We start from the raw sequence: 16,926 nt of genomic DNA, 5'->3' as shown, positions 1-16,926 counted from the left end.
AACACTAGATAGATGTGTAGACAGAGGCCATAAGATATTATTCTTTCATTCAGGTTTCTTGAACAAAATGAGCTAAATGATATTCCCTTCGGCAAGTAATGTATACACTGTATCTATTTATAGCATTTATAGACCACTTTTAAAAAGACTCTTAGGTCATCCGCATAACAGCAATATGGTAACATAAAAGAGCAATTATTTCTAACAATATATAACAATAAGTAATGGGAAACCAAGTATATTTGTAGGGGGGGAAAATCATAATCCCTCGAGACCCTCTGAAGAAGCCAAGTTTTAGCAAGCTTTTGAAAGGTGGTTAGGGAGCCACCCTTCCTTGGGTGGGAAGATTATTCCAAATGAGGGGAACTCCCCCCAAAAGTGGATTTCTTTAAATCACACCCCAAAACAGGCAGCCAGTATTCTCTGTTCACTCAGACTGGATAGAGACAAGATGGAAAAGGCACGCCTGGAGATACCCAGGCCCTGAGCCATCGAAGAATTTATAGGGACAGGCTGCATTTTTATTTGCACTTGGGAACACAAAGGTAGCCAAAGCAGCTCCCATGGCAACGGTGTTACGTGGCTGTAATTAGCATACAGGCAACTGCAGTTTTCAACAGTTGAACTTTATGGGTGGTCTCCAAGGAGGGCTCATATAACTAAATTACAGTAATCCAAACAAGAGACAACAAGGCCCAAGAGACATCTGGAGTGCCTCCTATACTTCCATAAGGTTGCAACGGATACATCAGTCTAATTTGGTAGAGGCCCTCCTGGCCGCCCCACCCGCATGCTCTATCATCCTGAGTGATGGGTCCATGACAACTTCTAACCTTACAATCCATCAAGTATCAAAATTGGTGTAATTTCAGAATCACCAGATTTCTGGTAATCCAGTTCCTGCCCTGCTGTTAGCCAAGGCTGGCCCTGGACAATGTTACGTATTTGGGAAATGATACCCTTCTTCTACAATAAAGGTAAAGGTTCCCCTCGCATATATGTGCTAGTTGTTCCCGACTCTAGGGGGCAATGCTCATCTCCGTTTCAAAGCCAAAGAGCCAGCGCTGTCCAAAGACGTCTCCGTGGTTATGAGGCTGGCATGACTAAACGCCAAAGGCGCACGGAACACTGTTACCTTCCCACCAAAGGTGGTCCCTATTTTTCTACTTGCATTTTTACGTGCTTTCGAACTGCTAGGTTGGCAGAAGCTGGGACAAGTAACGGGAGCTCACTCCGTTATGCAGCACTAGGGATTCAAACTGCCGACCCTTCTGATCAACAAGCTCAGCATCTTAACCACTGAGCCACCACATCCCTACAATCCAGTGCAATCCCACAGAGTTGGCCTCCTCAGGGTGCCGTCGGCCAGACAGTGTCGGCTAGCGACCCCCAGGGGGAGACCCTTCTTTATGGGAGTGCCTTCCCTCTGGAATGAGCTGCCCGCGGAGCTTCATATAATCCCCGACCTCTGGTCCTTCTGACGCGCCCTAAAAAGTTGGCTTTTCCAGCAAGCCAGCACGGCCTGAACAAAACAAAATAAATTATTGATCATTGTTAATTTTAATTCGAATTTTTTTTAAAAAATGTTATTGTCAATTCTAATTGGGTTTGTTTGGGATATTCTATTTAATTTTTTTAAACTTTTGTATTATGTGTTTCTTTTAAAGTTGTACGGCGCCCTGAATCCTTGGGAAAAGGGCGGCATATAAATCTACTAAACCTAAACCTACAATAGTCACAATCTAATTCAAGTATTGTCTTCAATTCTTGGCAACATGCTTTAGAGCAAGGATCCCCAAACCCAACACCACCCTGATCCATGGACCGGCACCGGGCCGTGGCATGCCAGCAACAGGGTCGCGCAAACAAGTGAAGCCCATCCATGGGATGCAGGCAGCACATAAAACCACACCCCCTCTGGTCCCTGGAAAAACCTCTCTCTACAGAACCAGTCCCTGATGCCCAAAAGGTTGGGAACCGCTGCTTTAGAGGATGATTCATATAAACTGGGACAAGATCATAGAAGGGAAATAAAGATGTTAGAAATACAGAAATTAATCACAATGGGGTTGATTATCCAGTGTGATGGTAGGTGGTCTTTCATTGGATGAGTTCAAACAGCGATTGAATAGCCATCTACTGTAAATCTGGTTTTCGGTACAAAAAGAGGGCTCAGAATTGATTATCTAAATAGATCTATAGCTAGATCTATAGATGGTTCCAAATCTATGATTTTGAGACTCCAGACAAGTGTCTTTATTCTCATTTGAGGCAGAAGATAGGAAAAGCCCTGTTGATCTACAATTGTGATGGAAAATCAATGCAGGATAATATTCCATCTATATTTAAGGTGAAATTCAATAATACTTTTTTTTGGATAAATACAATATTGCCACAAATTAAACAGTCCTTTAAAAAATATTTGCTTGTAGATTTTTTCCCAGAGGTAGCATTTCCCCAACTGAAACAGCAAGAATCTATAAAACAATAGGAATATCAAAGGGGTGAGGAGGGATTGTGAGTTGACAAATATTTACTAAGTTCTACATTTAAAATATGGTTTGTAATATAGGTATGTCTCAGTTTATGACTAAAACTGGAGCCAGAATTTCCATTGTTAAGCAAGACTGTTAAGTGAGTGACCTCCAATTTTATGACCATTTAAGTGAATCACATGGTTTTTAAGTGAATCCAGCTTCCCCCATTGACTTGCTTCAGTTAGAAGCCAGCTGGGAAGGTTGCAAATGACAATTACATAGTTTTGGGCTACAGCCGTGAATACATGCCAGTTGCCAAGCACCAAAAATCTGATCGTATGAGCTTGGGGTTGCTGCACAGTCATAAATGCAATATTTTTTCAATGCCAGTGTAACTTCAACCATCCGTTTACTGACTGTTCGAAGTCAAGGACTATTTGTAACTAGAAAAGATTTGTATTTAATCAATTGTTATCTAAAGAGAAGTGTATATATACAGTAGATAATCTTTCTTTAATTTTATAGCTATATTATTAGTACATTGGACTTAAAAACACAGTGGCTTCCATTGTGATAAAGGAAATCAAATAGATTATTGATTTCTATGCAAAATGTTTGTTTTTTATTTATTAAATTTATATTCCACCTTTCAATAGTGCTCCTTTTTCCTATTTTTCCATGCAACCTTCTGGTTACAAAACTTGTAACTGGCTCAAGGTCACACACCCCTAGCTGGGTTCCCACACTCCTAATCCAGCAACTAAACAACTGCATCATGCTGGTTTTCTTTATTACTGCTACAAAGGAAAGGTTTTTTGTATCCATTAGGTAGTATGGATGGTGAGGACAAAGAAATGTTAAATTTCTATGCAATTAATCCATTGTATATAGCTCACATGCCTCCAAGTATATACATACAGTATCTAATGTTCGTCATGCTAGAATTTTCTCTTGATTCATTGAAGGAATTTTAACCCTCCCTTTAAGTCTGCTAGCAAGTCCCATAATTCATGACTACTACACAGCTCACTCATCTGGATCGACTGAATTAATGGGATTGGCTATAGAATAATAAAATATCTTGCTTTGGAGAATATACTAGGTTGGTTGCCCTGGAACAGACTTCTTGCACTGTGTGAGTTTCAATGCCCAATAACCTAGCCCATATATACAAAACATGTGCAAGTTGAGATAATAAGAAGTATAGCCCAGCACATCTGGAAAGAACCAGGTTGAAGAAAGTTGCACTAGACTGGACAGAACTGTAGCATTATCACAAGAATTATTCTATAACGTTTGATGCTGTATGGACATCCCTCCATTATAAATTGCAGTTATAGTGTGATCAAAGCTCAAAAAGGCATTGAAGTCTAGTTTCAGCAATTAATGTTTAACAATGACCAAACGTTTGCTTTTGATCAGTAGTTCTCAACCTTCCCAATGCCGTGACCCTTTAATACAGTTCCTCATGTTATGGTGACCCCCAACCATAAAATTGGTGTCTCAGTTCCTAAGACCATCGAAAATATGTGTTTTCCGATGGTCTTAGGCGACCCCTGTGAAAGGGTCGTTCGACCCCCCAAAGGGGTCCTGACCCACAGGTTGAGAACCACTGCTCTAGATCATCATACATACATTTTTTTAAAAAAATTGGCACCATGGCCAATAATCACTCCTATTTGGACTACTGTAATGGGTTCTAGAGGGGCTGCCCTTGAAGAGCATCCAGAAGCTTCAGTTGTTTCAAAACATAGCGGCCAGCAGTTTTGAGGGAGCCCAGATTTGTGCATTTGTCATCTCTTTTGTGGGAGCTGCATTGGCTGCCAATTTGCTTCTGGTGCACTTCAAGATGCTGGTTATCACCTTTGAACCCCTGTATGGCTTGGGGCCAGGTTATATGAAGGACTGCCTTTCCCCAGTAATGTCTACCCCGCCCACAGGAGTGGGAAGGCAGGGCAAGCTGTTCCCCACAGAAGAGATGGTTCTGTCAGCAGACCTGGGACCTTACGTTGATACGATGTGCCAATCAAATCACTGGTTTGATTGTTTTTGTTACCATATGCTGTGTGTATGTGTTTTAGATATTTTAGGGCTCCCTGTTTTATACTACGGATTTTTTTTATATAAACATATTTTATTTCCATTTTCATAACATACAATCATATGTATACTATACATAGACCGTATCATATAGTATTAAATAATGATTACATCAGTTCCTCTTGTCATCAACGCCAAAAAGTTAAAACCCATTATTAGCTCTTCTGCTCTCCATACACCTCTTTCTTCTACCTCTCTCCTACTTCCTATCTTCCCTCCATCATCCTTTCCTACTCTACTTCCCCTTCCTTTCTCCTTCTCCTCTCTCTACATTCCACTCCTCCTTATCCTCATCCTCCTCATCTTCCCCCCTTACCCTTCTCTCCTATCCCTCTCTTCCCATCTTTCTTCTCCCTTCTGTTTCCCACTCTTCCTCTCATTGGTGTATTTCCACTTCCATATCAATATACTTAACATATCCTAGTTTTGAAGAAAAAAATAAGAGAAGACAGTATACATGCGGAATCAAATTACATTAAAATCTAACACCTCTCATCAAACCTGATATATATCCCTCCCTCCCCCCCTCAACCCCCCCAACCTCCCCCCAGCCTTCCCTCCGACTTCCCAGAACCCATACACGGTATAAATCTTTAACAAAAACAGTCTAAAATATATTGGAAAAAAGAACAGAAGATACTACGGATTTTTAATGTTCTAAGCCAGGGGTGTCAAACTCGTGGCCCCATGGGCCAAATGCGTCACATGCTGGCCCCACCCCTGCCCAGTTTAGTAAAGGGGGAAAAAGGCGCAATACATCAGGTGATGCTGCTGTGACAATGCGAGTTTGACACCTCTGTTCTAAGCCTAAGAGTTGGGTGGCTGTATACATTTGTTTAATAAATATATAAATAAACCCAGGAACGAAAATTTGATTGCTTTAATCACTGATCGAGAAGTAGAATATTTTAATCAGTCTCCTCACACAGGATGTTCAGTTGTGAAGATGGACATGTTTAATAATCACGATCTCTCTCTTCTGGCATTGCAGTTTTTCAAATATTAATAAGGTATTTCTATTCATGCTTGTCAAAAGAAACTTTTTTCATTATAAATGCATTTAAAACATCTCTATACTGTTCTTCCCACAAGGAACTCAGCATTGCTTTTACTCTTCTGGCAGCTCTATGTGGTAAAGCTGATATACTGTGGTTTAATGAAAACATTAGATTAAATTTAGTTTATACTAATTACAGAGACAGAAATTCATTTCTCAAATTAGAAATAAGCATAAGTATCAAGAAACACAGATACCTCTTCTTATGGAGAAACATCTGTATCCAGAAAAGTTGTGAAAAGGTACTTTTGTGATGCAATTCTATCCCCTATTTTATGCAATAAAAATATATGGATCTGCATCTTCCACCTTCAAGTAATTAATATTGGTTGGCATCTTTGTATGTACATAGAAATTTGCAATACAATATATGTAGAAAATGACCAATCCCTTATGTTTCAATTTAGTAATTAATATAATTTGAACAATCATGCCTATCCTATTCTTTTAATAGACAATATAACATAAATTTCATTTATCATACTGTTATTACATGGCTAATCTTGGATGAAAACATTCTTAGTTCTGCTTTTATTTTCATTAAGTGAAGCTTCATTTTTATTAATCAAGTCTTGCAGAAACTCCTAGTGAGTATTTATTTTTCCTCTTGTATAACATAATGACTGCCTAGGTTAGGCCAACATGAGCTAATCTGGAATCTCATCTTAATTTTCAATACTATGCATATGCTACAAGTATCTCACTAGACCAGATTAGGTTAATAAACAACTTTCAAAATAGAAACTCAAGTCCACAGTGATCAATTCGGCACAAGAAACCATTGGTTGCCCTCTGACACAACTGGATGACATCGCCAGATCTCGCTGCTTTAGCAGAGTAAGGAAGATACTCAGAGATGATTCACACCCTGGTCAGTGTCTCTTTGCACTTCTACCATCAGGCAGAAGACATCAAAGTATAGCCAGCCGAACAAACATGTTTAAAGATAGTTTCTATCCTTGGGCTGTGAGACTTTTAAATACAACCACAATCATTCCATGCACACGCTAGTTTTTTCTTTCTTTCTTTTTTCGTTTCTGTTATAATTTTGCACCAGTGAGGTTAAAACAAATTTCGTTGTATTTAAGTACAATGACAAGGTTATACTTATACTTATTTACCAATGTCCATCTGATTAAAGGACATAACCTTGAACTTATTAGATCATCTGTGATATGCATTTTTTTTCTTAATTTATAAGAATTTAAGTGGAATTCCAGTCTGGTAACATACAAGATAAAAGGACATAACTGGACTATCCTATTCTGATATATTATCATTTTTAATTTCTCATTAATCATTCTAGGTTTGATTTTACCATCCCCACTATAAAATTTTAAGTGGCTAATCTGTAAACAGTGTTAGACTAAAGTACGTACTTTTAAAAAGAGAAGTATTTAATAACATTTAAGACCAAATATTTTCAGATCTTTACAAAAAGCAAGCATTTTTAATCACAACCTCTTAAATGGTATTCTTCTTTCAGGGTTCAGTAGACAATTTTTAACCAATAAATCCTGAGTTGTGTGTCTTGGAAGGTTATGTACTGGAAACATGATGGGGACTAAACAACAAATAAAAAATAATTGCTTAACAAAAAAGAAGTCATTATTTTTTAGCCTGCCTTTCATTCAAGAACTCCAGGAAGCCTGAGTTCACTTCTCAATTTTTCCCCAACAGCAGTATTGTTGTCTTAAGAAATAATTATTGGCTCAAGTCAACCAATGCCTTTTTACAGCTCAGGATGGCCTTATCCTGCCACACTACACACACCCATGCCCACCTAATACTTTTAACTGACCTACATGACATTTATGTATTATATTCCATAATCATTCTCTGAAATACACTTTAATAAAGAATTAGAAGTATTCATACAGAATATGTTTGCCATATCACAAATTTATACGGGTAGACAGGGACAGTAATTAAAGGATTGTCTTAAAATGGTAAGCAAAGATAAATTAAGAAATGGTGTAGTTCATACAAAATTTGGTGTTTTATTTTATTCTCTACAAAGTCTTGCATCATCTTTCAATCCCCAGATTACAATAGTACAATTTTACCTTGTAGCGAGAAAGCTCCATATAAAATAATTTAGAAAGCACTACTAGCTGTATCTATGACCTATCTTACAGAGCTGCTTCAAAGGAAAAGATGAATCATACAGTTTTAGAATAGTTCCCAAGAAGCTGAATTAAAATTACCTAAAAATACAGCATCACACAAACCAGAAATATTTTCATATTAATTGGGATCCACTCTTTCATTATTCATTCATTTCATTCATGGGCAGTGCTTCTTACTTGAATATCAGCATATAATTAAGTCTTGTGGTATCATTTCAACCTCATATCCAAGATAAGGTTATTATAGTAAAGCTAGTTGATCAGGACCTTTGTTCCTTATTTGCCATGTCACATCACAAATAATCTACCTATCAGTAGGGATGGAGTGGGGTTGGGGCAAAGAGTTCAACTTTGTATTTCTCTGAATGCTAGTGCCTTAGGCCAGTTAAAAGAGAATCCATGCAATCAGTCTGCATGAATTGGCATCCATGAAAAAGTATTCAGATGAAATTAGTGAATTGTAGAAAAACAGTAACCTGTGTAACATAAGAGTTAGTATATTTTAAACAAGTAATGAGACCAAAACATTTGAAAGATGTATCCGTTAAAAATGTTCTAAAACAGAGAAAAGACAAAATAATCAATTGTAAAACCATCCAAGTCTATAGTAAACACAAGGAAAAAAACAATACCTAAGCAGAGAGAGGCATAATTAAGGCATATTATGGAGACATCACAGGGATACATACTGTCATCCACATTAAAACCCTTGGCCTTTAAGTGCTATATGAAAGGCTGCACTTCAAAGCAGTGTCTGCAGCACCCAGGACAAAAACCAATTTAAAAATATTTTTATGGATTTTTCAAAAATCTAAATTGAACTTATTTCTTAAAACCTTATCTAAAATATTAAGAATTCAACTGTAAAACTATGATCATAACTTCTAAATATAATATCTTATTTGCTACCATGGAGACCTACCAGTATTAACTAAAGACTGGCTAAAAATGCAAAAGGAAGGAACAGTGAAATAACATTTATTTATTTATTTATTTATTTTAAAAATGTCTTGGGAGCCCATCGTATCACAGGTTAACTTTGGGCAATTTATTAAAAAGACAAAATTATACAAAACTTATGCAAAATGCAATACAATTAATACAATTTAATATCTGGTGATGGTTGTTGTGTAACAATACACAATACTACAAAAAGATCATTCAATACCTACAATAAATAAATAAGCTGATTCAGGCCTTAATGATGCCACAAATATGTAGATAATGAATTACTGCAATATGGTCCATACCTTCTGAAACTAAAACCTACAAATAATTTCAGATAAGAGAAAGATATAGGCAGCATTCATGTTATGTCAAACAAAAATAAACACTTACTATAAATCATTAAAGAATCTCCCTTAGTGAATAAATTGTGTTTAGAGATTTAAATCAAATCCATCTTGACAGAAACTGAGTTTTTTTATTTACGTAACTTAATTATTTATTTAGAAAATTTAAAAGGCACCCACTTCTTTAACAGCTGTCTTTTCCAATTTAATTTAAATAGTTAATTCAATTACTCTTTAGCATATATTTAATAGTCCCCCCCCCCTTCTGCCACATTAAGATTACAAATTGGTAACAACTTTTGGAGATCTCTGGGGGCTGCATCCAAAGCTTTTAAAGGCCACATGGTTGCCTGGCAGCCAGAGGTTTTCTACTGCATAATACAGAAAATAAAAAGTACAATCTAAATATTGCATCAAAAGAAAGTGCGTCGGACCAAAGGAAGTAATCTATGTAATCAAGTATGGAATATTTGAAATTGTAATATTTTTTTAAAAAAAATTTCCATAGTATTTAATAACTCTCAAATTCCTTTTTTGCCCACCCATACACACTTTTTTTCTTGTCAAGCTCAATAAGAGAGAATACAAATCTCAAGGTCAATGTGCTTTGTTATCTTAGTGTTATCCTGTGGTGTGGGGCATCCTAGCAAACAACTCCACCCCACACGCCATTGATTAAATTCCACAACAGATTTTTACAACTTACGTACTGATCCATGATACTCTATATTGAAAAGAATCAAATTATTCAGCTTGGTCGAATGAAATCTATGTATTTTCACCCTTAAGAACTGAATCTTCCATGACAAAGATTGAATTTCAATTAAAAAATACACCATCCTTCATTAGGCATGTATAAAGTATAAAGAAAAAAGAAATATTTTGTTTACCATTCCATTGCCCACGCCCTTTATCCTGCATTTGGACAAGCTCTTTTAAATTGTGTGAGGCATTAGCAACCAGCACCTAAAATTACTATCTCATGACTACACTCAATTCAGTCACGACAAGGAGGCATAGCTGCAGTTCTGAAACCTATCTAGCATGTGTGAATCAATGAAAGTACAAACTGACAATATGGAAATATGACATAGTCTTTTAAGTAAATAACATTTTGATCTTTAATTTCATACTGAACTACTTAACATCAGGTGAACAAGTGAAGAAAGAAAAAAATCCAGGCCAATTTTCAGGAGGCTGCTCAAAGAATATCCCTGCTTTCTAACAGTGGCTGGTTACTTTAATGCCAGACAAATCAAGATCCACCCTAAAGGAGGAAAAAAACAAATACAGAATCCTACATTCATCTGATTTCTGCATCACTAGACTCCTCCCTAAAGAACAGACTTCATTGTTACTGCAATTACTATTCCCTCCACCGGGCAAAAACACAAGCAGAAGGGGGAATGCTATGAAAGGGTATCTAGCTGTGTTTCACAGCTTCTGCCTTACTCCACCCAATTTCTCCTTCGCTCAAAGGCTGTACTCGCCCTCCACAAATACAATCCAACCGAACAAGAACAACAAAAACATTCCTGACGAACTAGCTTTCTGATGAAAAAACCACGGTTTAAAAAATGCTTCCTTTGTTCAGCATCTCAGTTATTGCAAGAATATTCTGAACTACTTTGAATATAACTGGGTATCTGCTCTGACAATTTAATTACAGTATATATATATTTAGCAATAAATCTGAAAATGGAGATCAAGGCCACTTTTCACACACATTACTGTGTGTGCATATGCACTGACAGGTATAACCTACAAATATATCTCTACAAGGAGATGCCATTCCACATGTTACAGAAAGATGTATACGCAAATAGATTTTAGTGACCAACTAGAAAATTAACTGCCAAATAAGTTAAACTGCAACAATCAAATCCTACTGCAGCATTAGCAAGAGAGATTTTTGTTATCAAGGCAAGGCAAAGCAAACCAAGTGCAATAGTATTAATATATACGTATTTTATAAAAGCTACAGGCCACATCAGCTCTTCCCCAGAGGTCAGGAATGAAAGACAACACAGAATGTAATATTTTAAAAGCTCCCTTTTGAACAAGTTCCAGGGAAAAAGACCTTTTACCAATATTATTATCTCCCCTTCCCCTTATGCAATCAAAGCAGGTTTTTTTAAAAAAAGAACCACTGAATCTTTAAAATGGTAGCAATAAAACGTTAGCCCCAAACGTGTGGAATCTCATCTCCCTATTCTTTATCTTCCACTACATCCTCCTCCCATTTTTGCTGCGGTTCAATCTGAAGCTTTGAGCCACCTCCTATCAATGATTTTTCTCTTGCTCAGTCACTGCAGGGAGACGGGTGGGAAAAAGGGCCTCTTGTTGGAAGACCAGATTAGAGCTGTCAGACGGCTCTGTATTTTGAAATCCTCAGGCCCTTTATTATAGCACACCAACACATTAACCTTTAGCTCTTCTGTTTATTTGCTTAAACAGTTGTGCCACCTTACAATCAATCTCCTCCCATTTTTTAAAAAAGGAAGAAGTTCATAAACAAAAGCAAGAGGGTGGATGAAAAAGGAACACGGGGTACATCCTTTCTTAACCAGACCACCCTTCTTTATTTCGCTTGTAACAGTCACCTTAGTTTAAACTCCTCAACGCTCGTTTATTGCTAACTCACCGTGAGAAAAAAACCCTACTAAGAAACCCAGATAGCCAAGTAAGAGAGGTGATGATAAACACAGCGAAGACCCCTTAAAAATATGGAGCTAGGTATAGTACTGCAGCATGCTGGGTCTATGGGCTGGGAAACAAAGCTAATGGAAACACTGGGCTGAAAAAAAAATTAACAGACTATGTGCAGGAGGAAAATAGGAAGGCGAGACTAAATTACAGGATGGCAAAGTATGGAACTGGAGCATTGGGAGTGGAAGATGCAGGAAAAACGAGCTGAGTGACAACCGATACAGCCGTGGTAGATGAAGGTCTGATTATGTGGAGTTTACAGAAAGCTGGAGCAACACATAATACAGATATGTCAAAAAAAATAAGGGGCTACTTGGGAAAGGTTGCATACTAGTTTAAGGAAGCTGGGAATAGCTGACTATAATAGTCTCCGCTGATGCACTAAGGTGCGCTTACTGTGCTAGGAGTTAAAAACGCCAATGCCGGGAAGCAGAAGGCCTAGAAGCAGGGCAGTGAAATATGATTTCAGAGTGACAAAGCAGTTGCAAGATGAAAAATAAATAAATAAAAAGCCCTGGGAAACAGATGAAACAGAAAGGCTGTAGGGATGGAAAACAGAGGATATTGGCAAATTAAGTCCTCAAAGGTAAGCGAGTAAGCGGGTTCTGAGAGTAAATAGTGGAAGATGGCCATCTCTTACTACTTAATTAGGTAAAGAAAGAAGAGGTGTGTACAGAAGGGGAGGAGAAATGCAGTGAAATAGGATTGTATGTGATACAACTGAGGGGCTTGAGGAATGGAAAAGGAAACAATACACTTAACAGTATATTTAGGCTGAAGTGGAATTCTGGGTGAATGCAAAACATGTTCCAAGTTACATCAGAACATATGATATAAAATACAAGTCTCTCTCTCAAACCTTGGAAACCTTTTAAAAGAAGATAATAGCTATCTCTTAAAAGGGTTATATACTGATAAAGGACTTTTTCTAAAGTTAAAGGTTACCTGTTACCTATCATAGGAAGCAAGGTAAGGAGAAAAGGGCTGTTGTATTCTTGTATTCAAAAGATAAGATGTATCCTCACATACACATAGAATATTGTACTTTCTAAAGAAATGCAGAAATTGGGAGACCCATGTCTTTCTAATAGACATACTATTAGAAAGTGGGGAAATATTCCTTGCCAAAAAGGTATATATGAGAGTGATAAGGGATATTTAAGCCCCCAGGAGCAACAAGGGACATCTACAATCCTATTCAAAAATGTCACTTATCTACCTCTCTTTAAAAAAGAAAGACAGATAAAATGAAAGAGAAAATAACCTTAATCCCATTACAGACTGAAAAAGGGCACTCTACTAGACACCTATGCATATGGGTCATGACACTCATCTACACCTTATTGAAAGGCTGATAGATGGAAGCAAGATATAAGTCATCCCATAAGATGGGGTCAGTGGTGGAGGAGAGCCAGATGGAATAAAAAAATGTGGAAGCTGCTTTGTGTAGAGCAAGAGAGATGCACAGAAAGCTTTTTTTTTTAAAAAGAAAAACAGAGCTGCTGTCTATGGTATGAACGAATGAGGAAAAATAAAAGATCTGGTCAATAAAGAGTAGAGAAAGCAAAAAAGTGTGTGGCAAAAAGACTCAAGGAAGAAGGAAACATATGCAGGGTAAGACAAACACTGAAGAGGAGGCTGGAGGATGAAGGAATGGTGAAGAGGAGGCTGGAGGATGAAGGAATGGTGCACGTAGGATGAATAAGAGAAAGGTGTAAGTCAGAGAAGCTGGGAAAGGGAAAATGGGGGGGGGGAGTCTGTTTAAGACAAAAAGATGTGCGGCAACACAAGAAGGGGGGGAATACCATCTCCACACAAAATCTTAACCCAGTGGTTCCCAACGTGGGCCCCACGTCCCACAGGGGAGCAATTTGATTTGTAATGGGGGCAATTTGAACCTTGTTTAAACCAAGTCAATAGCCTTTTAGGCTTCCTCCACATGAGTAGTGTTCACTTTTTTGAGTAAAGTAAGAATTATATGGAAGGGGGGGCATCAGGATTTTAAAGATGCTTAGGTGGGGCCCGGGGCCCCCCAAAAAGGTTGGGAACCACTGCCTTAACCTCTTTATCTCAACCTTCCCTTCACACCCAGCCACACTTTCCCAGAATCACCCAGAGGAAAAAAAAAAGAGGGAGGCTGGGAAGTGGGCCAATAAGGCCAGAACAAACAGAAGCCGGGATTATTATTTTTTTGGGGGGGGGCGAATCAGAAGCAAGGAGGATTGTTATAGTAGAGCCCCATCCATTGTAAGAGCTCTGAAAAGACAGGAAAGATAACCCGGGGTTTTGGGGTTGTTTTGTAAAGACCCAGACAAGGAGGCTCCCCCCAACCCCCACGATCGCTCGGCCAGGCTGATAGGAGTTGTAGTCCAAAAAAAGCATCCGTCCCCTTCTCCTCGCCCAGCCAGCGGGGAAATGCGGGCCGGGGGGGGGGGGGAGGCGGCGTGCAAAAAAAAAAAAAGGACGCCCCGTCGGCAAATGACAGCAGCGAGAGAAAGGCGAGCCCGGAGAAAGAAAGATGTGTGGGTGAGGGAGGGGGGGAGAAGCCCTCCCCCCACGAGTGCGCGAGACCTCAAGTCTCCCCCCTCCCCACAATACCGACACACACACACCCTTCCCCCGCCGCGACCGAGTCAATGACGGTACCTCCAAGTCGCTGCGATCCGGGGAGGATGGAGCGCAGGCGTTGGAGCCGAGGGGGCGTCTGAGACCTCCGTTCCCCCCCACACCTTCCCCTCATCGCATGGCGGTGCGGGGCAAGAAAGGGGGGTGCCGAGCGGAGCCCCCCCTCATGTTCCTCATCCTCCCCCCCGCCCCTTCCTCCCCCCCACCCCAACGGGCGCGGCGGCCATTTTGAGAGCGAGCTGGAAAGCAGCGGGCGAGGGAGGAGCGGCCGCCGGGGCCTACCGCCTCGAAGCCCTTGCAGAAGCGGAGCCCGACGCCCCGTGCCAGCTTCCCTTTCCCCCTCCCCCTATAACCCATACCCAAGCCGCCGCCCCTCCCTCAGGACTGAGGCCGGCCTTACCCGAGGAGCCGCGGGTGGTGGTGGTGGTGCTGCTGCCTGCGAGGCCGCTCCCATCCACCGGCTCGGGGCTTTGCTTTCTGTGTGTGTGGCCAAGTGGCGGTTTCGGCCCCTCCCGCGAGGTGAGGAGCAGCGGCGGTTTCGCCCCGGCAGAGGAGGGGTCTCGGCCCCCCTCCTCGGTCTCTTTTACCGGCTTGTGTGGAGAAAGAAGATGGAGGAGGGGTGGAGCAAAGGCGGCAAGCGGCGGCTTCGTCGAAGGTGGCGGCGGCAGCAGCGGTGATGATGGCGGTGGTGGTGGCCTTCTTCTGTCTTTCTCCTCGCGGCGGTGACAACGACTGGCTTTTCCGCCCCGGCCGTGTCAGTGGCGTCCCGGCCGCCAGGAAGGAAGGAGGGAGGGAGCCGGAGCGAGAAAGGCTAAGGAGGGAGCAGGCTCGGCCCGCTTCAAGCACTGCGCATGTGCGGGGAGGGGAGGGGACGGGAGGCAGGACACCATCTTGGGGAAGCTAAAGCGCCCCGCCTCCCGGCGTGCCTTGCGACGGGGAAGGAGCCGGCGGCTTGCGGGACTCAAACTCCCGGCAGCCCGCGCGGCCTGTTTCAGGCGGTTGCTCCCGCTGCTGCGTCTCGGTCGCTCCTTCTGTTCAACCGTCTTTAAAAAAATAAAAGATGTATGTATTGTAATTCGCCGTCATTCGTTACCCTTTCTTTTGAAAACCATAGCCTTTCCCCTTGTTTTGTATCCTGAAGATACGTCGGGACTTCAGATCCCAGAATTCCTAGCTAATGCGGCTTTGCAGACCAGAGTTACAGGAGGTCGAGTCTGGTACAATATGGAAGGCAGGAGACTGGTGGAAGATGGTTCATCCTCCTCTCCCTCTTATTTCCTTCCTTCAGTCGGTTCATTTACGAGAAACACGAAAACAGACAGTAAAGTGCACAGTGACAATCCCTATTGAAACAATCTGGAAAGAAAATAGGTACAGATATTGGAACAGGAGCAGAGAAGCCTGGCTAAAACTTCCCAGCAAGCCCTAAAAGGTTACATCATAAAGACAAAGTTGTATTTTGAAAAAAGCACCTTTGGGACCATACCAGGGGTGAAATTCAGCAGGTTCTGGCAGTTTCTGAAGAACTGGTAGCGGAAATTTTGAGCAATTTGGAGAACCAGCAAATACCACCTCTGGCTGGAATGGGGTGAGAATGGAGATTTTGCAGTGTCCTGCCATGCCCACCAAGTCCAAGCTACACCCACAGAACTGGTAATAAAAAAAATAGAATTTCACCCCTGGATGATACGATTGGTGCAACCATGTTTTGTTTAAACTCTGGTTTTAAATTAATTCAATTTCAATGTAGAGAAAAGTGTTGTATACTTATGTAAGAAAAACCAAAAGTACACATAGAGACTGGGTGAAACCACGCTTAATAGTAGTGACTGAGAGGGATTTTGGAGTCTTAGTGGATAACCAGCTAAGTATGAGCCAGCAGTGTGGAGCAGCAGCCAAAAAAGCCAAAATCCTAAATTGCATTAACGGAAGAATACAATCAAGATCAAAGGAGGTACTAATACCACTCTATAAAGTCCTAATAAGACCACACCTAGAATACTGCATCCAGTTTTGGTCACCACACTAAAAAAAGTTGTTGAGCCTCTAGAAAAAGTGCAGAGGAGAGCAACCAGGATGATTGGGGACTGGAGAATAAAACATATGAAGACCGCTTACAGGAACTGGGCATGGCTAGTCTAGCGAACAGAAAGACCAGGGGAGACATGAGATCAGTCTTCCAATATCTGAGGGGCTGCCACAGAGAGGAGGGGATCAAGTTGTTTTCCAAAGCACCTGATGGCCAGACAAGGAATAAAGGATGGAAACTGACCAAGGAGAGATTCAACCTAGAAATAAGGAAACCATGCAGGCCGCTGCCTTTTGTACTCTTTTATAATCAGGATTATGTTAGCCATCTTAATTATTCAAACTTAACTGTTACTGATAGTGAGATTGTGTGATCTATACTTTTGTGTTTTTATTTGTGTATGCACGTGCCAGTGGTGGATTGCAGGTGGTACGCCCTGGTACAGGCCTACCGGTGCCTGCCCATTCCAGTACGGTGTTCTGGAGGGCCTGCCCATCCAAGCTCCTTA

General features: G+C 40.6%; 1 protein-coding gene across 2 annotated transcripts in view; it reads right to left on the bottom strand.

The window, feature by feature from the left end:
- PAFAH1B1 (platelet activating factor acetylhydrolase 1b regulatory subunit 1) overlaps positions 1–15,199 on the bottom strand; it is a 58,361-nt gene extending 43,162 nt beyond the window's left edge. Inside the window, exon 1 of one of the 2 annotated variants that reach the window (XM_087717183.1) lies at positions 14,790–15,199. The gene's annotated coding sequence lies outside the window, so the exon portion shown is untranslated. Of the gene's footprint in view, positions 1–14,410; positions 14,428–14,789 lie in introns of those variants that run through there. The other variant, XM_087717184.1, reaches the window with a different exon arrangement.
- Positions 15,200–16,926: the final 1,727 nt, after the last annotated feature.

Source organism: Thamnophis sirtalis, unplaced genomic scaffold, assembly GCF_051295495.1.
Source record: "Thamnophis sirtalis isolate CommonGarterSnake01/CBP01778 unplaced genomic scaffold, rThaSir2_p1.2 scaffold_6, whole genome shotgun sequence".
In the NCBI taxonomy this organism is placed as follows: Eukaryota; Metazoa; Chordata; class Lepidosauria; order Squamata; family Natricidae; genus Thamnophis; species Thamnophis sirtalis.
This window is presented reverse-complemented; position numbering and strand designations above follow the sequence as displayed.